At 42.5% G+C, this 24,975-nt stretch overlaps 1 pseudogene; it reads right to left on the bottom strand.

The window, feature by feature from the left end:
• The window catches only part of LOC148216287 (uncharacterized), a 204,121-nt pseudogene that overhangs the window by 173,326 nt on the left and 5,820 nt on the right, over window positions 1-24,975 (bottom strand).

Below are 24,975 nucleotides of genomic sequence, written 5' to 3'. Positions count from 1 at the left end.
TGTAGCTTCTAAAACAATGATGGGCAACTTGCAGGCAATATATGTCAGCTGTATTCCTGGTTTTTTGCAACCCTCAGACCGAGCTGAAATTGTACCACTGAAATGTGGCAGCAAACTGGTGAAAAATGGAGGAGTGATTTCCTGAGGATTTTCAACAGAAAACAGAACAAAAGTACTGTAAAGGCTTAGTTTACCTTAAAAAGGGGGAATGTGACTGAAACCATCAGGTGTTCAAAGTAATAATCTTAAACAGTAGTGATGCTATGACCTGTCAATACCTACAAGGTCACAATTATGCAGGCAGTAGTTTTCCCCGTGATACTCTATGGAGGTGAAAGTTGGACTTTGAAGAAACAGGATGAAAGAGTATTGACACTTTTGAGCATTGGTGTTGGAGAAGACTCCTGACAATATCATGGATAGCCAAGAAAAAAAAAATGGATCATAGAACAAATCTATCTAGAGTCAAGGCATCCATGATTGTTATAAACTAGATACATTATATGAAGACCCAGCTGCCTTGAGAAGCCCATCATACTGGGACAGGTGGAAGAAAAGGAAAGAAGAGGACAACCAGTGGCCAAGTGGGTAAACTTGATTACAGAGGCAATGAGGTGCACCTATAGGTGCAACAGGGAGACCTGGAGAGCCAGGTTGGGGACAGATCATCCTTGAGAAAGTCTATTTAGGTGATCATTAAGAGCTAACACTGACTTGAGAGCCATAATCCATCACCAGGTGTGACTGCCTTTTAAGTTGCTGCTCCAGTATTACATCCTGTCATGCACATCCTGTCTGTTCAGCCGGTAATTTGTAAATAAACATCCTTTTTTTTTTTTTAACAAAAAAGCAGGATAAAGCAGAGGACTGGAAAAGTATGCCTCTTGTTTAAGCCTTAAAAAGAACAGATAAGCATCTCCTCCTACGTTTTGATGCCCCCAAACTTTAAGGCTGGCTCCAGCCTTGCTTCAGTGTGGATAAGAGTCATGGGGGGGGGGGCTCTAAGGAGGCAGCAGCTGATGAGAAAAGCAACCCTGATTGCTTGAGTCCCATTTCCAGACTAGCTAAAAAGGAAGAGGCGTTGCTCTTCTTTCGTTCTTTTTACTTCACAGGCCACTCAGAGGATGCAGATGTCATTACCAGAGTGCTATTAACAATCCCATACAGTATCCCTTTTACCACTTGCTCCCTGGGCTTGTGATAAGAAGGGTGCTTTTCAGCAACGCTGCCACGGAAAAATGATTCAGGAAGGAGGGAGCCCTGAAATGCAGCCAGCGAATGTGATGTGGTTTTTACAATATAGTCGGGGATGGTTCCTTTACTACCATTTTTATGTGGTGGCAAGGCCCTGGAGCTTGTACTCCATATTGTAGAAACTAATGATCCACTGCTAAAGCGCCTGGCAATGAAGTCAACAATCTCGCTGTGGGCAAACTGACAGGCTGTGCAGTCAGCTGGCTACCCCAGTTTAGAAAAATGGAGAATCTACACGTTTCACTTATGAAAGACCAGAATGGGTGATCCTTCTTCTAAAAGCAAAGTCACAAAGGGATATTTGTACATGAGCATCCATGGGCTCTTACAGTCGCACACCAAGGGTCTGTTCCTTTAGCCAAGTCAGGGTTCTGTAGGAATCTGTTTCAATCCAGTGTCGGCTCTGGAAAAGAGGACAGTCATAATTAAAAGGAAGAAAGTATTCTGGGCAAGGACGGAATGCCCTTCTCTTAAGGAGCAATGGTAAGCTGCCTCTGTTAACATTAGAAAATTCGGCTTCTAGCTCAGAGGATATAATTTTAAAGTACATTTGTGTCTCTCTTTAAAAATAAATACGGACAAGTTTGTTCCTAGGTAAAACACTTGCAAAGAACCAGCATATATGTATTTCATATCTCTGAACCCTTTTGAGAGGTGTAATTAATCATAGCTCTTTTGACTGCACTTTTGATAGCTATGTGGATCAGTTGGATCTGTCCTGTATTTGACACAAGTCTTTTTTTTTTTTTTTTGCCATTTCCACCACTATCATGATAGAGGCTTAGCACCTGCTCATTTTTAACAATTGCATTTAAGCACCTCAGGATGCTTAATTTTGTATCCAAAGCCATGCATATATTCCCCTGCTGTTCCAGAAGATATACAGAGTATTTTCATATATATACATTTCGTACAGAGAGCCAGTTTGATGCAGTGGTTAAGGCACCAGGCCAGAAACTGGGAGACCGGGAGTTCTAGTCACGCCTCAGGCACGAAGCCAGCTGGGTGACCCTGGGCCGGTCACTCTCTCTCAGCCCTGGGAAGCAGACAACGGCAAACCACTTCTGAAAAACCTTGCCAAGAAAACTGCAGGGACTAGTCCAAGCATCACCAGGAGTCAAAAACTGACCTGATGGCACCACGCACACAAAGAAAGTACTGCATTTTATGATCCCTGTTCTTGCCTTTATGCCTCTGGATAAGGCAGTGGAAGACAGGCATTTGAAATCTGAGTATCCTAGTCACCTCAGTGTTCTGATTTGCCTCTCTTTTCTCCTTCTGTTGCGGTGGTCAAAATTTTGCTTTTGAGAACCACATGCTGCCCTGGACAGAGGTTAGGGGGCAGGACACATCAAGATGCACAGCTGAGCATATCAATACAGGTGACGGCATGCATGCATCCATGCGTACCCACTCCAGTGTTGCTGCTGTTGTTACTAGCAGCCAAATACTCCCAACCTCATGGCTGCTTACAACAACAAGGAAAGAAATAGAACACCCATGATAAAAATCAATTTCACACTCATTTTTCCGTAGAAGTGCCATCCCTTGGCATTTTCCTTCCTGTAAGGAAGATAATTGTATTTCCCAGCCCAATGTTTGGTGGCATCTCCCGAATGCTGCGGTGGCTGGGATGCAAATGTGGGTCATTTGGTGGTGGTGCTAGCAATCTGGGCGCCCTGGCAGGGGCACCCAGAGGAGGCCTCCAAGGACCAGATACTTTTCTCCTTTTGTTGAAAATAGGGGTTTTCACAGGGTGTGATAAAAAACATCAACACCGGGACCACAACATTGTGATTGGAGCTCCATCCAATTTTTTAATGTGCAACGTAACACAGTGCAATGTACATAAATGTGCGATGCAACACACATAAAACTGGGCAGAGCTTTGATTGCATTACTGTGGATGCCATTTGACCACATCCTGCAGATACCCCTGAAGGAAAAGAAAAATGGGGAGGGAGGGGAGAAACCTTAAGTGAAATGAAGATGGTTCAGCTCTGACCTAGTCACTTTCGCTAGAAAAGAGGTGAGAAGATGCTACTGAAGGAAATTTTACTATAAATACCCACCAATCCAGTAATGAAAAAAGGAGTAAGAAATGGGGGGCGGGGGAGGCTTACCACCCATCTCAGCATTGGCCAAAGATATATTCCCATATAAAAAGGTAAAATTACAAAGAAAACCATCCTGCAATATATATGTTTAGAAAAAAGTAAGAGCACAAGGGATGAATAGGCACTTCGGATAGGATTGTGACTGCACTGAGGTAATGGATGGAGGGGAAATCATAGAGGCTGAAATATAATTTTAATTCTATTTTCCTATACCATCATTAATCAGTTTAAACAATTAATGAAGTCTTGTTTAAAACTGTCTGCAAAAGAAATAAAGAAATTAGTCTTTTTTTCTGGTGGGGGAAAGCACTTTCTCTTTTTGCTATTAGTGATTAGATATTGATGGTTGGAAAATATGTGGGGGAGACATGGGTATATATTTTCATGCAAACCACTGAATCATTATCTACAACACTGTTGACAGGAACCTGTCAAAGTTAAGCTATTTTCAATTTTATTGGTTTCAAGACACACGTAAACGTAGGTAGCTGTGTTGATCCATTAAAAAACAAATTCCCAAATCTACCGCTATTTATAAGCTGTCCTTCCAAAAGAGCTCTCACAAAATAATAGCAACTGGCCAGAAAAAAATTGCCCAATATATTTATTAGGCCAAACAAAGTGTCAGAAACATGTGGATCCTTTTTTCAGGCTTTTTAATTAAACTGGTAACATCTGGTAAAATATTTATTAGTTAACTCAGTGTTTGGTCTATGACATTATATTTTGATAAACTAAACTAGTTGACTCTGCCATGATATTGAACACATGGAAGGCAATCCTTTGCCTACGCTGCTCAGAGTCACGGACTCGTGAAATGGGCAGCTGCATAAATTTGATAAATAAACATAAATCTTGAAAAGGTGAGTGGGCAGAGTAAAACAAGGGAGGCAAAATTATCAAATAATATTTTGAAAATTAAATACATGAATAACTAATATTCAGTACATGCTGGAATCTCTTATCTCTGTGAAAAATCTCATAGCATTACCATGCTAGACAGATGGGTGTCATGTGAATAGCAGTGTGACAAATCTGACACTGAGGACCAGAGATACTAATGAGAGGTTCACACGCCAAGAAATCCTCCTTCTGCACTAGAACATTGCTAATTCATTTGAAACTTCTGATAAATTGTGTGTGTGTGTGTGTATTTAGTACTAAAAGCTTGATTTAATAAACCTCAATTAAACAGAGTTCAGATGCAGTGGACAAAATATTGGACATCCCTTGAAATAGCAAAGTCCATAAAATCAAGACTTACCTGATTTTCTGAGAAGGTGCTGGGAAGATGGAGGTGAATGGACAGCTTGGTGGAAAGATCAATGACAGGAGCGGGAAGATTGGAGTGGAGGAGGTACCATTCTTTCAGTCTTTTGATATTATGTAATTTATATCATTTGGGTAATTACATCATTGTGCAAAATGGCGTACTTTCAGATTTAACAGCCACCAGGTTTAATGAATGCCTCCTCTCTCCAAATGGTCTGTTAAATCAGGATTTTACATATGCACATACAGTATACTATATCCTCTATATCTGCAGATATATACATTGCCAACATATCCCTTGACAATCCATTTAACCTTCTTTAAAAAAAAACAAAACCCAACAACCCAGAGCTATAGGATGAGGAGACCATTTATTTGATCAAGGAAGCCAGATAGACTGAGGCCAATTTTTATTTTTGAAAGCTATTAATGGTGGCTTTGCTGTACCTACTCAGAGCAGCTGTGGGAGTGGGAAGTGGGTCAGTGTTCTAAATAATTAAATAAACCTGCATATAATCCTTTCCCGCATTGCTTTCTTAATCTAAATAATCCTGGCCTTAGTGCTTTCTGGTCTGTGGGGCAGGGAGGATATAAGCATGAAAGAGCCATCTGTATTACTATCCACATTGGTGAAGAGTGATTTTATGATGTGAAAATGGTGCAGAGGAAAACTTCCCAGCCAAATAAACAGTGTATCTTCCCCCAAGGCATTAAGTAAAAATAAATCCTGGGAATCTGATCACTTGGTATAATGCATAATTTGGCCCCCCAACTGAAAGAATTCCTGGTGTAGCAAGGACTGGATGATTTCTATGCCCTAAAAGAAGAGTGGACAGTTTTTACATTAATGGAATCTACTTTAACATTATTTTAAATAAGAACTTTGGAACGCATTGACTGGCTAGGCAGCTAACTTGAAATCCAGAACTGAAGAATCTATTCTCTGGATCTTTCTTCTTTTTAAATCTAACTTAAACAAACAAACCCCAAACTACCAACAAAGGTGAATATGTGTAGCTCAGGGTTGAACTGTGGAGTCCTTGGGGTTCTCTGAGCTTGGTTCTTTTCTTGCAAACGTTTGCAAGAAAAGAACCAAGCTCAGAGAACCCCAAGGACTCCACAAACCCCAAACTGCATAATGCCCTCTCTTACCTTTCTAGAAGCAAGCAAGCAAGCAAAAAAAGGTATTTTGTTTCCTACCCTGTGTCTTCACACTTGGGGGAGGTTGTCATTTTTATCATTCCTTCTCTTGGATGATTCCTCTACCATTTTCCCCCTACCTGTATTTTTCCACTGCCCTTCAACAACTGTTCTGATATGTGACTTGACAATGAGAACTGGAAATCAGTTGTAAAAATTAAAGGTGAATAGACATTGCCCAACTGGAAATTGAATTTTAGTATTTTTTTTTTAAATCTATCATTTAATTTTTGAACTTTGTTGAATGAGAAAGAACATTTGTACATTTGCTGATTCTGAGAAAGCATACGTTAAAGGGAATAGGCTTGAGTTACACAATTTCCTATGTGAATATGGAGTTGAAGGATGATTGCTGAACGTGATAAGAGCTATGTATGATGGCAGTACAGAAGGCATGACAATAAATAGAATAGTTAGCAAATAGATCAACACTAAGTGTGGAATAAGACAATGGGTGATTCCCCTAGTTTGTTTAACATATTTGTGGATATCAGTATTGTATAAGGAATGCTTGTGGCATTAGAGCTAGTGGGCTAGAGATGTGAACGTACGCGTATTTTTGTATGCAGATGGTGCTCTCTTGTTGACTGAGAATCCCAATTATTTGCAGCAAATGTTAGACAGCTTGTATGATGCAGTGAAAAGTATAAGTCTGAAAATTAATCTGTAACAAAACCCAAGTTAATTGTAGCTGATGGGGCAAATGGAATGAATGTTAAGTAGGTGGATTTATATAAAGATGGGGAAATGGACTGAAAAACGTTAAAACATGCAACCTGGCAGAAATGTAGTGAGTAGTATATGGTTGGTCGCTATGGTTAAATGCTGAAAGAAGTGAAAATGAATGTGTCTGAGACCATGTTTCTGCCCACATTGTTATATGGAAGGGAGAGTAGCATACTATGTCAGGAGACACATAAATGTAAGTTGAATGCAGTGGGAATGGAGAACTTAAGGAATGTGTAGTAAAAGAAGAAACAATGGGGTCAAGAAAGAATTGGTGCTGAATGAAGCTAGTAAAAAAATAAGTGACCAGGGTGAAAAAAATCACACTAAGGAGACATAAAGAGAGTATGAATGAGAATTGGGCTGCAAAATGAATTTAAGAAGGAAAACTAAATAGGTTGAGGGGAAAGGAAGAACCAAGAAAATTGCAATTGGATGGAACTGAAGAAATCTTCAAAAAGAAAAAGGTGATTAGTTTAAAAGAATCCATGCATTTGGGGTGGGGGTGGGGAAGCAAAGGAGAGTTTGCAAGGAGATAAAAGTCGGGGATGGTATAGTGAATGGGGTCAGTGTAAACTTTATGTAGCTGTGTTTCCTCCCTTTTCTTTAGCTCACTATTTCTTACTCCTTCTCTGCAGTTTGCATAAGGCTGCTTACCCAAAAGCAAATAGTAGGATGGGTACCTGTGTGTGTGTGTGTGAGTGAGAAAGAGGGAGAGTTTGTAAACTACCAGGGTTACCATACTTGGGCTGCAAAATCCCGACGTACAGCGTTTTCTGCATTTCTTTGCTGCTGCTATTCTTCCAGACTTGTGCAGTTCCAGATATGGCCGCTTGCCCTTAAACCACCTGACCTTCCTTTTGCGTTCCATCCTGTATTCAGAACATGCAGGTTTTCATAGATTTTCATGATTTTATTTAATTATTGAATTAAGGCTATTTAAAACGTATTTATTTTATTGAGATGAGTTTATTTACACAAACACACCTTTATGTTCTCACAAGCGCACATGCGCAGAGGCTTAGAAGGCCTCAGATGCAGCCTTCTCCTCTTTCTTCGGGCAACGGCGGTGGCCTTTGGGCCCTGGGCTGTTTTCCTGGCCCTTCCGCTGTGTCTGTGTCCGATGCTGCAAGCGGAGCAGGGCACCCCCTGGGTGCCCATCACCCTGGGCACGCTCCGGCAGGAAAGGACTCTTTTTCAGGGAAGCTGACCAAGGGCCCCGCGGGCCTGCCGGCTCATGTGCGCTGATTCAGGGCGGCCCTCCTCGCGACGCCCAGCCTGGGAGCCATGCATACAGAGGCAGCCGAGCTCTTTGCTGGGGAGGGGTTGTCCGGCTGGGGTGGGGTTGCCATGACAATGGTTTTGCTGAGCCGGGCGCCTTTTTTCCTGCTTCGCAGGCACCCTGAATATATGGGGCTCCTTAAGCATCCTTAATGGGAATGAGAGTGAAAACAAGCGAGAGAGTCAGGCGGCCTGATTTGGGGAGGGAGGGGGGGGTAGGCGGCAGGGGACATCGAAAAGGAGCCAGGAGTAATCACCCCACCCCTGCCACCTCCTCCCTTCATCTCTGCGAAAGGTCTACTCCCAAATGAATCAAGCTCTTCATTAAAAGACAGCCAAGAGCCTCTGGACCCCGCTGGGCTTGGGGGGGGCGGGGGGGGGAGGCCGGGCTGCTGTGCGACGATTTATGGGGCAGATTTTAATTAAGCCATAAAATGAGAGAGGGGCTGGTGGGAACGGGAAATGGCGCATCGGCGATTCTGTCCTCGGGGCACACGTTTCTCCTCCAGTCCCATAAACCGCCTTATTTACATCCCACCCTCTCGAGCCCCGGGAGTCAACAGGCGAGCTCGCCCCTCCGTCCTGTTGGGCAACCGAGGCTGGTGCCTTCTGATTGGGGCCGAGCAGAAGGTTTATTTTTGGTGACACTGAAGCGGCTGATCGTGGATTGTACTGGGGGCAGAGGTCCCCACGATGAGGCATGAGGGTCATCCGCTAGCCAGAGATGCAGAAAAGAGCAATGGTTGATGGGGGACAAAGCTAACCAGGGATCTCCTAGGACAGGAGTGAGCGGATTACCTCCTGTCTCCTGAAATCCCGGGCAACGTAGTTTAGAGCTACCCGCTCCCTTCTGGGCTGGGGACTTCTCCGGTGCCTCTAAAAACTTGGTTCTTTAGGCCGACCTTCAGGGGTGGACCTATTAACGCTGTAGGTACCTGGGATTTATCACAGACATCCCTATGCATTTTTGTGTGGTTATCTATGTATTTCTTTGGTAAGTGCTGAAGCAGCATAAACCCTCCTGTAAATGTATTTATGCATTAGATTTGGTGCCCCCCACCCCCTGACTCCAGAAGGACTCTGGGCAGCTTTCTGTTTAAAAACAGAAAAACAACAGAAGAAAAATCTGAAGCATCCGGACAACAATATCCCAGGGAAGGGGGCGGAAGGGGAGATTGAAAAGTTTAGGACTGCCGGAGCTGGGGCCTGATCCAGCAGAGCTCTTTTTGGGGGAGAGAGGCAAAATATACCAGACTAAAGCCTGACAGGAAGGCATAGTCCATTCACTTACTTGATTCTCCACTGTATGTTGCTGGCCGATGAGGCCGAAGTACTCTGTACGTGCTCAGGGGAACCTTATGATAATTACAAGGCTGAGGCCTGTGCAAGCCCTGATTAAAATGGAAAACCTGAACCAATGGCATTCTTGGATGAAATGGATGAACTAAGGGTAATGTCTTCTGAGGAAGAGGATTATATTGCTGGATGTCTTTTATATGGGCTGATGGGGAGGAGGAAGGAGCTGTGCCAAAGCTCCTTCGAGTCTCACTGGGAGAGGCAAGCATGGAAGCAGGGAGGGAAGGCACACTGGGTTGGCCCCTGGAGATCTGCAACATTTAGCCTCCTCCATGGCTTCCCCCATCTGCCCTGGCCCTTAACTTGTCACCTCCTGGCCTCCTTGTGGGTTTCTGGAATGGGAAATGATCTAAATCATTCAGTCCCCATTCCAGGGATGGGTTCCCTAAAACTGGAGATGTGGGGCAGAAGTAGGTGCCGAATCGCGGTGGAGTCATCTTACCTCTGGGAACTCCACAGACACTGGAGGCTTTTAAAGCTAAGGGGAAATCTGGCTTTTTCCTATTTGATGTGATCCTTTGGATTATTGTCATCAATGTGGGCATTTGTTTTTGTTGATCTTATTTTTAGCTGCCCTTTTTAGGCACCATGAATGTCTTTCTTTGGTAGGGAAACAGAACAGAAATATTCTAAATAAATAAATAGTGATTTTTCTTTCACAGGTCAAGTCAAGGATTCCCATTCTTGTCATGCGTTTTGAGGTGTGAGCATTTGCCAGTTCAGACACACACACACACACACACACACACACAAATACACACACAGTGCCTTTACTAATGGGGATAGCAATAGTGAGAAAGCCCAGCACAAAATGCAGTCTGCTTCACACTCTCTGCGATGGCACGTTAATCCTGCTTCCCTGATGTATGTGCCAGTAAATCATGCATTTACAGGACAGGGGTTGAATGTGATACATTTTAAAACAATATACTTTTGTCTTTTTAGAGGAACAGGGGAATTGATGTAGAGAATAGGACAGCAAATTGTTAGTTATTTGATGTGATATCAAACATGTTACTTACAGGGGTGGAGAGAAGTGCTTGTAAGATTTTCTCTGTCTCCTGTTTGGCTGGCTTTAGATATTATAACCATTGCCTTGGGAAAAGAAGTGCTAGTCACTGTTTCACCTCAGCAGCGATCGGGTGGTCCTGGTTAGGCATTTAAATTCAGATCACTGTGACTGAAACCCTTCATGCTAAGGGTGAGGCTGCACTGGCTCTGAAAGTCCAACATTGTAAAGAGATTCATATTCACATTCCTATCCAGGCACTTCCACATCAAACCATTTCCACACCATAATCTTTCACAGAGCAGGGTGAAACAGATCTGCATTTGTCTTCTGCTGACATTAAAATGTATTTATTAGTTTACTGATTAGGTTTATAACCTGTCTTTTGTTCAGGAGCTTCAAGTGGTATACACAGTGTCCCTCCTCTTATTTTTCCCCACAGCATGATCACTTTGAGAGTTGGGCAGCTATAGAAATCAAATAATTCAATAATAAACAACCCTGTGAGGCAAAGAGAGTAATAATGGCCCTATGTTCCCCATTGAGCTTCTGTGGCTGTGGGTGGACTAGAATCTGGGTCTTCCTAGTGCCAGCCCCACCTCTGAACCCTCCACCACACAACATGAGGCAGTCAGTGCTCACCACCAGTTGACAAAAGGAGAATGCAAAAAGTCATCCAATCAGTTTCCCACCCCTGAGCAACATTAAATTCTGGAACAACAAAAATCACCAGTATAATAAATTAATTTATTTATTTACAGGACATTCTCATCTATGCTTACAGCAGATACCAGTAACAGGATCCTGAAACTCAGAGTCAGGAAGGGGAGCGAAGGAAATGGTTATGTGCAAAACTCACAATTTCAGAAATCGAACTTCTAGAAAAGTCCAGGCTGTTCTAGTCCTCCCTAGAGCAGACTATTCTGGGATGGTATGGCAGTTTTCTAGAATTAAATTCTCTGAACAGAAGCGGACAGCCCCAGAACACCTCAAGCTCACAGTTCAAAGGATTATACTTCTGGAAAACTTAAGAATCCACCTGCAATGACATGATCTGGAGGAAGTGCATCATGGTTCAGGAGAGAAACCATAGGTTCTGAAGTTCTCTGGAACATTCCAGTCCCAAAACTGGGATGTTACACATGTCGAAAAGCAAGAGTTCCCTCCAATGGGAAAATGAACCACAGCTGCAGTGCTAGGAAAAAGAAATCTAATTTTGCTCCGGTTTCAGATGAACTAGAAAGAAATGGACTCAGCTGTTGAATTACTGATGACATCACAGGATTGCAGAAATACCCAGCGGAATCTGAACTGGTGCAAAGAGCCCGTGTGAAGCCATGCATGATTTAGCACATGTCTCTCCCTTCACCAACTCCTTTACCCCACTTCAGTGTTATGATCCTGCAGTAACACTGTACTAGCATAAATGGGGAGTAACAGAAAGAAACTCTTCATTTTTTCCACCTGAAGAGCTGAAAGCAGTTCAAAAGATGTACGTTGCTTATTACCTGTACACATTTTCTGCAATGGTCTTTGATAGACTGGCTCTGCAAGAGTTTGTATCATTAAGAGGTAAGTGTCAGTGAAGCGATGCCTATTTAAACTTTTTCAAAAAGTATCCTTACTTTGAAAGAAAAGGGAAACGCTCATCTGGACCTTGCTTCTGATCCATAGAAATGCAGAAGATGTGAGGCAACAGCTGTCTTCAGCCTGGTGTCCTCCAGGTGTGATGGGAATGTCACATTCAGGCTCCCCAGGCAGAAGAGCCAAGATAAACTGGGGGTGTTGTAGTCCCAAGACAACTGAATGGCACTAGGCAAGAAAAAAAATGGCATGGAGTTTAATTTTTGTGAAATGTTTATAGGTTGGAGCCTGGAGAGAGAGAGATGCGTGCAGGTGTTTTAAAACATGGATGTCTTCCTATTAGGATTTTGAGGATTTTGCCGAGGTCTTCCTCCAAATATTCCTGACTTTTAAAGAAGTGAGGCAAGTGGTTACAGATTCAGTGGTGACCCCTTGTCAGTTGTGGCAGGCGCTTCCATGAGGATATTTTGTGGCATCTATATTATAGCCTTTTCATCAAGCATTTTTATTCCCTCTGATATTTTAAATGCTGTTAAATCTTCATACTATTTTATTTTGGTCTTACCTTGATTTTATGTCCTGCACTGTGCTCATTCTTCCTGCTGGTTGCATCTTGGTTTTATTATGTGTTGCTCTCAACATGATGAATTGGGTTGGAGCTTATGTTTTTAATTTACTTGGACACCAGTACAGAGCATTTTGGTTACGGTCAACCTAAAAATGCAATAATAAATAAATGAAATGTGGCACAAGGATTAACCTTGCAACATTTTGGCTTTCATTAATGTCTGGTAAAGTTACTATATGCTTTTAAGACTCACATATAGTCCCATATATCTGTATTATATAAATATCTGATGCTACAGACACTAACCCAATGATTCCAATAAGGAGAATTCTCACACATGAATACACAGTGTGATAATAGTAACGATTATGCTTCATGGACTGGGAAAGCTATCTTGAGTGGCTAAAAACTCTGCAAAACTGGCCAGAGGATGGAAGAGAGAAAAAAAAGTAACACTAGTAACATTAAAAAAAGAGCAAAAGCAGGATCTTTTTCACACTTCTGAAATTGTATTTTTGTATAAATCTTCAGTCCCTTAGTTTTGATAGAAAAATACAAATAAATCAGCAGCTGCTAACACCTTCTGTCATCTTACAAACACACTTCTACTAATGCTTTCAGCTTCCAGCTTTTTTTAAAAAAAAATTAAACTGTTTTCCATATGAAAGGTTTATAGGTACTTGCCGCATCTTTAAAACATTTATTAGTGAAATAAGTCATAGTCCCGTAACGGCTTTGCAATAGCAAGCTCTGTAATGCAGAATTTTCATATTTGGCATTCTGGATTATATTGGCTGTTAAAACCATGGGGAAATGGGGCAAGGGGAATCTTGGGACTTGACCAAAAAGAGCTAATGTGTATAATACAATTCTATATATGTCTACTCAGAAATTAATTACTTTAACTTTAATAGGACAAGCTCCCAAGTAAATGCATGTAGAATTATTATAGGCATGTAACTAAGGAATCATTTCTCAGGACCAGCAGAATTAGTGGTCCTCCAAATTTTGGCAAACTCTCAGCAGCCCAACCAACATGTCCCATAGTGAAGGATGATGGGAGTTGTAGTTGTAGCTCAGCAACACCTGGAAGCCCACAAGTGTATCTCTGAATGATGGAGAGTCAGTGTTCTCAGAAATACACTGAGCTGGGTTTGAATGTGTAGCTAACTCTTTGCAGGACAACATGCAAGTCAGTGATAACCCCTTAGTGGCAGGATCGCTAAGAAAAGCATGTGTATGTCATCAGATTCTTATTTTTTCAATCCACATGATTCCACCGGGTGTACATGTCTTCCAGCAATGACATGCATGGTCCAACTTTGTGACAGCACTAAATGATCTTTAAAAGAGGGGTGCCCAATGGTTCCCTCATTGGCATCTCCCCCACCCCCTTTTTAACACTCTGCTCCAGCTGAATCTCTTGAGACCGAACATAAACCTGAGAGATGATTTGGTGGACAAAAGGACAGGAAAATTATCTCCTTTATTTTCAGTCTCACTTATACTGCAGGCATTTAGTAGAGCTTGTGCTTCAAGGTATCGGCTTATTCCAGCCCTGTAGATTCTCTCCTTTCTAATATATGATCTCACTCATATCACCAGTGCTCACTCTTGCCTCTCAAATCCAGTTTGGTTCTGCCTCATTCTTCCTGATCCCATTTCACTAGCCTTCCTGCTCCATGTGGTGGGAGACTCTTCCCTTCTCCCATGAGATATCATGGGGTGAAGAGTAGAGCCTGAGAAAAACTGGACAACCAAGAAAAGGAAAGAAAAGAAAGTAGAATAACTGTAGGAAGAGAAACCATAAGTCCTCTATGAAAAGTATTAGGAGACAGATTAAGAGTCCGAACAGACTGAGTGGAAAGTAGAAGTAAGGAAGGAAAGAGGATGTGGAAACTGCATGGAACAGAGTGCTGAGGATTCAGTTTCAGAGTGCCACAAAGAACTGTTGAATTACGCAAATGGAATGAAAAAGTTTACTTGGTGGAATAAAATATATTTAATCAACTTGTAGGTAGCGGCAGCCATGACAACAACTCAAACTGGCTTACAAAGTATAGATAATTAGGATTAAAACAATAATGTGGAAAGACAAATTAAACAAATATCAATATTATCGCTAAAACCCACATTGGGGAAATTACAAAACCTATAACACACCATGAAAAACATAAATGAAAACTCACCCTGCCCTGGGTGAAAAAGCTGAAAAAGCCAGATCTTCAAAGATTTCCAAAAAGAAGGGAGTTGGTGCTCTGCAGATTTCAGAGGGTATGCTGCCAGAGGGCAGGGATAACCACTGAGAAGGCTTGTCTCCAAGACCCTACAAGATGATATTGCCTTACTGATGGGACTTGGAGTACACTGACCCTGCCAGATCATATTGGATGGACAGAAGCAACCAGGAGTAAAATTTGGGAAATACAGTGTGTGTGTGTGTGTGTGGTGGGGGTTCAGGCCAGAATGTTGCTCTTCAACAAGACATTGAGAAATCTATGAATATGAAAGAAAATTTATTGTCCATTAGCTTATTTAGAGAAAGTGTATGATAAAGGGAATAGGCTTGAATTATGGAACATTCTGCATGAATATGAAGATTGGTTGCTGAATGCAATGAAGGATATGATCGAAATGAAGTGTGAAAATACACAGAATTCTTAGGTGTTGATTCAACACTGTGCAGGGAGTAAAACAAGGATGTGTGAAGTCTCTTTGGCTGTTTTATGCATTTACGGTTAAATTTATAAGGAATGCTTGTGGTAATGTTACAGTTGTTTTGATTGGGGATATAAATATGCATGCACTTGATATGCAGAAAATGTCATGTTGTTGGCAGAGAACCTGGATGATGTGCAGCAAATGTTCAGCAGACCGTATGATGCAATGAGGAGTTGCTGTTTTTCTTAGCGTTTCTTCCACTTGATTGCAGGGTCCACTTGTTTTGCACTGCACTCGCCTAATTCACATGAGCAAAGCTCTCAGTGCATGATGCACTTATATAACAGTGGGAGTTGGATATGTCCAGAGAAACAGAAAAATGAGGTGAGTGCATTAGGGACAGGTTACTTAAGACGTGTGTGCTAAAACAAGCAAAGAGAGAGGTTCGAGAATGACCCGAAGCTCAATGAATGTGAATGGAGCACAAAACTGAAATGCCAGTAGAGATTAAGTACGTTTAGTGGTTTGGCCATATAGAAGGGAATAAATAAGGACTAAATAGCAAAACAAATCAAGGAAGAAGGAGGGAATGGGTTGAGAGGAGGAGATCTAGAAAATTGTGATTGGATGGAGGTGATTACATCCTCAAAAAGAGAGGGGCGAGAATGTTAATCGGAATGTGTGAATTGATGTATGGACATGTTGGAAGGGAGGACGGTGTGCAGATAGAGGGGTACGGAGCAGTACAGTGAATGACGTGGTGTAAACTAGCTTTAGCTACATTTCCTTTTCTTACCTCATGCCTTAATTTCTTTGGGGTACTATATTTAATTCATGGTGTGCTTTGCATAATATTTCTTATCCCGAGAAGGAACAGCACCATGGGTATTTATGTATATACCTTTAAATAGCCTCTAGGCCGGTGTTTTTCAACCTTGGCAACTTTAAGAGGTATGGACTTGAACTCCCAGAATTCCCCAGCCAGCATTTTGAACCTTGGCACATCTTAAGTTGCCAAGGTTGAAAAACATTGGCCTAGGCTGTTTCCAGATAAAGAAACAAGAAATAAATAAATAAGAATAGATAGCATTACAGCAAACAAATGACTCAGCTTGTGGTCCAGGTTTTCATTGGAAATTTCAAGCCACCACATGTTCCTCTGTTCTTACTTATTGATTTGTAATGTAAAATTCAAATCGAAAAAAAGGACTGTCTCAAGATGTGTAGCTACGATAGTCTACTGTCAGTAAGAAAAACTGGACTCCAGTGTTTGAAAGTTTTGGTGATTATGGATCATAAGATCCAAAGGTCTCCAAGCTGGAATGGACGCAGGTGCTTTTCTCTTTTCTGATGGCGCCAGCAGCCTCAAGGAGACATCCCTCAGGATGCATGGTGGCAATTAAAATTAAAAATCAACTAGCTAGATTTGCTTGCTCGCTACTTCTGCTGGGAAATTGAAGTGCCACACCCCACTGAGAGCAGAAGGGCAGGGAAATAAATGAAAGGAACTCCCAGAGCAAGCCTTAAGGAGGTTCCACCTTGCTATTCTGCCAGAGTTTGGGCCTTGGGCAATAGTTGTGGAACTGATAATGAGACCCAGCATTCGCCTAAGAATGCCAAGGTTAACCTAACCCTGGACCCACCACCACTTTTGAAAAAGAAATCCACCTCCATCCAAGTCTTTCTCTCTCCAGAAGTACAAATCACATAGATGAACTTCCCTAACTCAATGATAAGCTGATGACACTCTGCATGTGTTCAGAGGTGCTCTATCTGTATGGCAAAAGCTAGTTGCTGCAAGCGCAGACAACATGAATCAGAACTAGGTGGGGTGGGGTGGGGGGCTCATCAGTGAGTCTAGTTCAAATTCAGCCAGCCTCCCCCAAAGCCCCCGCCTTGCTCAGCTTCTGCTGCCTGACAAGATCTGATGGATCTTCTCCTCAGTCCCACCCAGCTGTGCTCTACAGCTGTAACATGGCTGGTAATTGCTCTGTGGGCAATAAATCAGGCCTCCAATTCCATGTAAATATGAGTCATGTGAAAACCCATTCCTGCTCTTAACCAGTGATTTACGGAGGCACCTGCCTGCCTGCTCACGCAAGACCCAGGAACCTCTAAGGGAGGGACTGGCAGCTGCGCTCCTGGTGTCCGGCAGAGAGGGCAAAATGGGATGCAGATGAAAATCCTGCCATGCCAGAGAAGGCCTGGGGCAACCCAGTTGCTCCAGTGGCAGACAGGGATTCAGCGACAGCCAGCTCAATTCAGCCAAGAAATCTTGGTTGGGGTGGAGGGGGGACCCTTTTTTCCAAGTGTCAGAGAAAAATTCCCTTGAGACTACAGCACAAGAAAGAAGAGTTAAGCCAGCTCTTATTTTATACAGACAACCGCACACACACATCCTCATGATTTAATTCCCATGTCATTTATTCCTCTGAGTCTTAAAGGCTTAAATCACCATTTACCATCAAAGCGCTTGGTTCTGCCACTGTCTCCAAAACAGAGTCAGTTCTTCCTCCCGTCCCCCCGTCTCCTGCCTGGTCCTTTCTTCAGCTCCCTTCCGAAGCATGCTCAGTCCTGCCTGCTGCATTCCTGCCTGCCTGCCTGCTTCGTCTTTTCCTGCCTTACCCTCATCCGGTTTTGTTGTCCCTGCTGGGTTCCAGGTTGTCCTCTCATAATTCCCCAGGGGTGATGTCATTTGGTTTCTCATTTTCCTAATCGTACATTCCTTTTGGCCCATGTCCACACCAGCTTGGGAATTCAGCTGGGACAAAAAAAGGCCATGTCCAAATGTGTATGCGCCTTCATGCCTATTGCCCCAAGAAGTGCTTTTTTTGCGCCCTCATTTCACTGAGTGCTAATCTTTGCAGAAACCATTTGAAGGGCCAGGAAATGGGGGGCCTCCCAATATGGCTGGATTCCAAGTCTCAGCACTCCTCCCCCCTGACCAAGTGATGCATTGAGCCGCCATAAATAACGCACATTTCGATGCACATTTTGTTTACTATCTTACATGATGCATCATATTGTGGCATTTGGTTATAAAAGCAGAGTGTGGCAAACAAGGGGTTTTGGAAGGTATACAGATGAATGACAACATTTGAATTCAACCCTGTCATTCCTATGATGAAAGTACATAACGAGGGTAAAGTGGTTGCATTTGTGCAAGGCCTGTATTTTTTAAGCTGAAGGTAATGTCACTTTCAAACTGAACTCGCATCCTGGGGAATGCAGGGGCATACCGTGCAGTTTGCTGGAAACAATACAGGAAGAAGTGATTTACCATTGCCTTCTACACACATATGCATAATATTTTTTTTACTTCTCAGTCTACCTAAAGCCCTAGTATTCTCTAGATCAGTGTTTCTCAAAGTGTGGTCCAAGGATTATTTACCAGCCTATGTTGAAAAATAATACAATCTTAAACAATTGTGAGAAGCAGTAGTGGCAATGAATGCATTAATTTGAATTTTTAATACGGTAAATACCAATAAATGTAACCCATACGAACAAAAGCTCTTTTGGGGTCCTCCATAATTTTTAAAAGTGGGAAGGGGTCCTGAGAGAAAAAAGTTTAAGAAACTGCACTCTAGATAAATGTGACTTAAGCCCATACTGAGATATTTATAACGACACCTAAGGCAGGCACCCCCAAATTCACATGAAGAGGGAAGAACGTTCAGATTTGCAAGATTGGTATCAAGCCTACAAGGTAGACCAGATCAAGAAACAGACACCAAATAGGTATAAAACTACTTTTATTAGAACTGCTATAGTAAAGCAAGTCTGAATGTGCTTCTCCTCCTCCCTCTTTTACTTTAATGTGAATTAAGGGGGCACCTGCCTTAGGTGTTGTAAATCTCTATCTTCATATGGGCCCAACCTCTGCATTCTGACAGAAGCTCCTGGTGATCTCCTAATTCCACGAATTCCATGGGGTGCAAGTCTGTAGGCACTGCTTTTCTAGGCCATTCACCTGTGCTACAGAATAGTCTCCCCATAGAAATTAGACTGGCCCCAACACTTTCAGCCTCCTGGAAACTTTTGAAAACTAAGTCATTCCAAAAGACTTATGGGGAGTGCGTATTAGTACACTACTTTCATCATTTATAGTGAGACATGGGGAATATTATGGTGGCTTACAAAATAGTCCCTAGATTAGAAGTCGTCATTTGCATAGAATCGTGTGAACTTGCTTGGAGTAAAACGGGGCTTGGGATCTGCTTGTACCACACTGACCAAATTTTGCCAAAATGGACAGTTCCTGTTCTTATCATTAGCAGCAAATGCTACACATAGCATGAGTAAGACTAAATCTGTTAACATACATACACTCTTACTGAAAAGTTTTATGTGAAAATTAAAATGAACATGCTATGATGGATGGCAGAGATCCTTATGTATGGGCCCATCTGGTGGCAACCATGATATATGAATGATTGAATAAATGGTTGAGGGAAGGAAGGAAGGAAGGAAGGAAGGAAGGAAGGAAGGAAGGAAGGAAGGAAGGAAGGAAGGAAGGAAGGAAGGAAAGAAAGAAGGAAGGAAGATGTCTGTGAAACTTAGAAAAGGCAGGATCTGAATGAAAGGAATTTGATTTGTAGAATGGAGTTGATGAATACATGCAGGGAAGTGAAGGTGTTCATTAAATAAATGAAAGGGCTAATGTGTGTCAGAAAGTATGAGTTGGTTTTATTAAGGTTGTTATGGTCATATATGAAAATACAAAGTGATAGATAAGAGATAATTTCATGTTATAGTCCAGTGCATGGTAATATAGGAAGAATCAGAGATAAGTTTTGGGGGAAATTGCGCAACATTTGAAATGATGCAATCCATGGGAAAAATATGATGTTAGGTAACATGAGTAAGATGGGAATCACATGGGAAAGTACAGGAAAAGTGATTGGGCAATTCAGAGACCAAAGAATGAATGAAAAAGGAGACCATTTGGTGAGCATCTTCTGAGAAAAAGAGCTCTTTGTTTTAAAGATGTGGTTTAAGTATAAGTCTGTTCATATGTACACATGGAACAGGAATGATTGAAAAAGCATAGTTGGTTTGAATGTTTATGAGAAATATTGAAGATTGATGAGTTTCTGAACATCCGGTAGACAATCATTCAGTAGAATTAAGAAGCAGATCTTGAGGAAAAAGGGATATGGAAAAAAAGGAAATATCGTCATGGAGAAAATCTAGTGGTCGACACTGAGTTGATGGCACATAATCAATCAATGGCAATGGCAGCAATACACTGAATAGTAAAATTGAAATAAATGTAACAATTGCTAGTGTACAAGAAAAAATATGAAAAGGAAGAAGTAAATGCAGCATTTAATTCTGTTTTTTTAAACAGAAAAAAGAGCAAAAATTGTTATTTGTTTATTTATTTATTTATTTATGATCGGTTTATATGGTCTCCATCTTGCAAATGTAGTGACTCTGGATGGCTAACAAAGTTTAAAAAATTATATACATGAGGGCTTCCCATATGTTTGTGTGTAGGTTGCGTGTGTATGTGTCCTGTGTATGTGGAGGCCTCCAGCCTCCAACGTAAAAAAAAAAAAGATTCCAGTCATTGAAGTTTTGGGACTTAACTCTCTGGGCTTTACAAGGAAAAGTTTGGTAGCGGGCAGATCCCTCTTGAGAGAGGAACATTCCAGTAGGTATAACTTTTTCAAAAGTTTCTGCACTTTCAGGCCCTGCCATGCAAATCCTTCCCTGTGAATCCCTTCCAAGGCACCATGTGGGCCTCCAGTTCAGGAGGGGGAATGTCTGGGCCTTGATCTCAGCCAAGCTGTCTTTTCCCGCCCAGACAGGCCAGGCCGGGAATGTGGAAGTGACAAAGTGCCTTTCGAGTCCCAATGGATAAAGCAGAGACATGACAGTCCAAGACTTTAATTAAACTAAGCAATTCACCTCCCAGATCCAAAAGGCAAAAACAAAGGCAATATCAGGTCCGCAAAGTCAGTCCAAAGTTCAGGGCACATTTCAAGCAGCTGCTGGTCAAAGAAGCACTTCAAGCAGGGACGTTGTTTTTAACACTGGTCTCCTCCAAATGGCAAGTCTTACACCACAAGCTTCAACCTTCTGCCCTTACAAAGCTGGAATGCACTTGCTCAGCTTGGGATGTGACCTACCAAGGGTCTACTCTAAGGCTACCCATCTGGACTGCAAAAATCCGATGACCTCTGGCTAGGAAGCAAAAAAATAAAAAAATAAAATAGAGTTCTCTGCATCCCTTTGCTGTCATCCAATATCTGTCTGGGGCTTTTCAACCCAAATATGGTTGCCCTAGTCTATTCCCAACTAGGCTGTTATTTCCCAGTGCTTTTTGTTCCATGCTTGTGCTTCAGTGCCTCATCACGCTCTGTTCTTGACCTGAAGCCCATGTTGTTCCTGTAAGCTTGAGGGCTGCTCTGAGGAGGCCAGATCAGAACTCGAGGTCATTGGGACCTTGTTAGCAGCACCAGAACCAGGAGTTCCCAGCTTGGTTCATTCAGCCCTGGCCATCTGTGGCCTCCAAGGCTTCCCCTGGCTCCTCCTTCTCTGAGGACTAGTCCTTCCTGGGGGCCATAATTCAAAAGGCTAAGAAGCAAATCAGTCAAAGTCCCCCTACCCATGTCTGGATCCCAACATGAACGTCCTTTGGGGGAAGGAAAGATTTGTCATGAAGAAGAGGATGCCTGAGTCCTACTTCCTCATAGGCCGCTTTGTAGTTCAAAACCTGTACCTTCCAAATTGCTTTTCTCCTAAAAAGCTAAGAAACAGTGAAAAACAAACAAACAAAACAAAACACTGCAGCTGTTGTGATATTTTGGAATAGATGTTTGTGTATAACGTTAGGCCCACGTTTTGGATACAGCTGGGAATTTTGTTAGCTACAGGACAAACTGTTTGTGCCCAAAGTCCTCCTTTGTCTAGATTCCAGACAGCACAAGAACATTATGCTCCTTTGCCTGTATCTGCCCTGGGTGACCATGTCCTTAGGAAGCTCTGAAAGCGCCCCCCCCCCCCCACATCCCGCAATTTGTTTAACGAAGCCCGGGGTATCGATGGCTCCTTAGCGCTGCAGCTGTGGATGGCTGAGATTGTTTATGTTGGATTCTGTAGACAAACATCTCCCTGTATGGCAGAAACATGAATTCAAAATCCACCGATCTCTTTCTTGCCAGCTAACAGAACTGCTGGGTCTCAATAACATTTCTTGACTGTACACCGTGGTGAAGACAATTCTGCAGGTTGATCCTCAAAGCTGAATAGGGTCCGATCATGGTGTCCCCTCATCTCTCACTCTCTGGCTCTTCCCTTGATTTTCCTGCTTTTTTCCAGGACGGCCTCCCTCCTTTTTAACCTCCTTGCCATCTCCATTTTGTCACTTGGATCAAATAACTCAGCCAGTCCTGACAGCTATAATCAGAAAGCCAACACAAAGTAAAGCATTTGATAGACCTTGAGTTAGGAATGTACTAATTCAGGGGTAGGAAACCTGTGGTACTGTACACCTTACCAGACTTCAAATAAAGTTATCCTCAGCCTCCTAGCCAATGGTGAGGGATGCTGGGAGTTGTAATTCAGCAACATCTGGAGGGCTGCAAGTTTTCCACTCCTGTGCTAAATGAAAGACCCCTCAGTGTGCTACTGCAATGCATCTAAAGGTATGTGCGCTACAAACCAGTTTTGATGGAATGGTGTGCTAGCCCCCACCAAACTCTATTAAACCAAAGGGAAACAATAACCTGGGCATTCTAAGCTAGGCATAAGGACAATTATTACCCCCCCAAAAAACCCTGGAGGCAATTTGAAAGGATTGCTTGCTGCACCTACAGATCCCAGATTTCCCTCTGCTAAGCAAACTTTGCAACTTTAGAATGTCAGTTTAAAAGGTGCTTGACAAATGGTGAGTGTTAGAGAAAAGAAGTAGCCAGCAGAGGTCCAATAGGAAATGACAAATCTACTACCAGTGTTCTTGCACCCAACTGGGTTCTAGATGGAGGAAATAATGGGGGCATGCGTTCCTTCTGGTTTTGGTGGACCTCTCCTCTTTCCTGTTCCTTATGGATTATCTGCACTGCGTGGTTGTCCCATTGCTAGGCAAGGCTAGCCACCATTTTTGGAGGGCGGGAATGGATGACATCATACTCTACTCATACCACTTTCATTGTAAATGCAACTTCCAGGCACATTTTCCTGTTGTGGTCCAAAGCAGTGTTTCTCAGCATGCTGGCTGGAAATTCTTAGAGTTGAAGTCCACACACCTTAAAGTTGTCAAGGCTGAGAAACACTGGTGTAAAGTATTCTTTCCCCTCTTATAAGGTTTCAAGTGTTCCTGTCCATTTTGACAAATGTGCTTTGCAGGTAGTCCTCAACTTATGACCAAAATTGGGACCAGAACTTCCGTCGCTATGCAATGCAGTCATTAGATGAGTCACACCTTTTTTGTTGTGGTCATTAAGCAAATCTGGCTTCCCCCATTGACTTTGCTTGTGAGAAGCCCCCTGGCAAAAGAAACCATGTCCTCTATTTTGTCCTCAAGTTCTCTGTCTGGCACGCATAGCCTTAAGATCAAATATTGCCCAGCTTTTTGAATATCTAACAAGCTACCTGAGCAGCTTTTCTCTGCCCGGCGCTTAGTAAGTGCCAATTGCAAATTAACAAACTCAGCTCTGTGACCATAATTAGTAGATTAGTACAGGTAATCCTCATTTAACAACGCTAATTGGGACTGGAAACTATTTGTTAAATGACATGGTCGTTAAGTCAAAAAATTACGTGACCACACCATTTATAGCAATGACAGTTCCAGCAGTCCCAGTTGCCATTGTTAAATGAGGACCACGCAGGTTGTTAAGTGAGGACCTCACATGACTGCAGCTTCCGACTTCCTGCCGGCTTCCCCATTGACTTTGCTTGTGGGAAGCCAGCATGGAAGGTCCCAAACTGCAATCGTGTGACTGCAGGGTTGCTGCGACAGCTGTAAGTACAAGGTCTAGTTGTTACTACCACTCATTCAGCGTAAATTTGAATGGTCATTAAATGAGGACCACCTCTACCATCCCATACCCTCTGGCAGATACCCTACTGCCTGAAATAGACAAGACCTTAATCAGTTGCACACTTAAGGCTTTTGCCTCCTAATTGGCTCTAGCACATTCCTACCATTAAAAACCAGTCTTTCTGATCTTGGAAAGAGTAATTTCATATACATGTAGGCCTAAGTACTTTGCAGTTTTTCACTGTAATTTTTGTTGCAGATGCCAAGAAAGTGAAACTGCGCATCCTCCCCCCGCCCCCCCCCCCGATCCCATTTGTCTTCCTTTCCAACTGTCCCTGTCCTCCTTTGCCTGTTCAGATATCTGGTAACCCTACGCACATTCAACTATACAGAAAATGTCGGGGGGGGGGGCAACAGGAGATGGGGCATTAGTGGGAAAAAAAATGCAGCTGTTTCTTGAAAGGGTCCATTTAACTATTGATTGTGTGAAAATGCTTTGCACTCCTTGTAAATGTGTGTGTGTGTGAGAGAGAGAGAGAGAGAGAGAGGACTGGGCTGATAGCCACATACCTACTTTGCTGAGGATGCTTTTTCCTATTTGAAGGAATATTGTACAAAGTCTGGAAAGATAAAGTCCATTTTGTACTCTCACAGCAACCTGCTGTTATACTGGTTACCTAGTGGGGTGAGAGGTTTTTCATCGCTGCTGAAATTATATAATATTTCTGAATGTGTGCAGATATACAAATGCAAGGGAAAACCGGCACCATGCTTTATGCTTTTTAATCATTCCATCATGGCCCTAGCATATTGCCTAGAGGTGTGTATACAGGCATGCGTGAAAAGACCACGCACGCATGCTTCCCTGTAAATCCATTCAATGAACATCAAGTACAGATGGGCTGTTGAAGGATCACTTGGGTTGCGTTGGGGAGGGACCTATTTTGCTACCCTG

The sequence above is a fragment of the Python bivittatus genome, unplaced genomic scaffold, assembly GCF_059951505.1.
Source record: "Python bivittatus isolate LINGU-HERP-01145 unplaced genomic scaffold, Pbiv_v1 ctg000220_np1212, whole genome shotgun sequence".
Classification (NCBI taxonomy): Eukaryota; Metazoa; Chordata; class Lepidosauria; order Squamata; family Pythonidae; genus Python; species Python bivittatus.
The sequence above is the reverse complement of the archived record's forward strand: the minus strand, read 5'-3'. Positions and strand labels throughout refer to the sequence as shown.